This window comes from Aphanomyces invadans (assembly GCF_000520115.1).
Source record: "Aphanomyces invadans strain NJM9701 unplaced genomic scaffold supercont1.12, whole genome shotgun sequence".
In the NCBI taxonomy this organism is placed as follows: domain Eukaryota; phylum Oomycota; class Saprolegniomycetes; order Saprolegniales; family Verrucalvaceae; genus Aphanomyces; species Aphanomyces invadans.
Genome location: NW_008580157.1, coordinates 1191994 through 1192590, shown reverse-complemented (window position 1 = coordinate 1192590; position 597 = coordinate 1191994).

Sequence of the window (597 nt, the reverse complement as noted above, 5' to 3'; positions counted from 1 at the left end):
CCGCCATATCAATCTGTATGCGCGGCAAAAAAGTACTCTCACATTCTATTTATTGAGTATGTCAGGTATAATTTGAAGCAGGAAATACTTTTGTCTAATGATACGCTTCGGAGAGTTTTGATTGGTCTAGGCAACTGGCCGGTGATTTGATGCGGCCGGTGATTTGATTCACCACCTTATTTATTATTGTGCATTTCATCTTTTTTGGCAATACCAGGACTAGTCCCTTCTTTAACAATATTCTAATCTCGGATTAATCTAAAACCACGTGGAAAAATACAGGTGGCTAATAAAACAAGGATCGTTTACAGTTAGACGGAGTCATCAACATTATAGGTTGGGCCAGGTACACTACGCGATGAGCTCCGATACCCTGGTATCCAATCGTACTGGGGAAGCCTCAGACAGGTGCGCAATCCTGGACAGAAATGTAGCAATCGAGCGATGTGCTAGTCATTGAGCCCAAACGAATACGCACCATCCTGTAAGGCTCGGCGTCGATGTTCATCTCGTGCCGACGAGATTCCGAATGCATTGCTGCCATGCGGTCCACATGACGAAGTTGTTACACCGTAGCATTGCTGGGAATTTCAATCT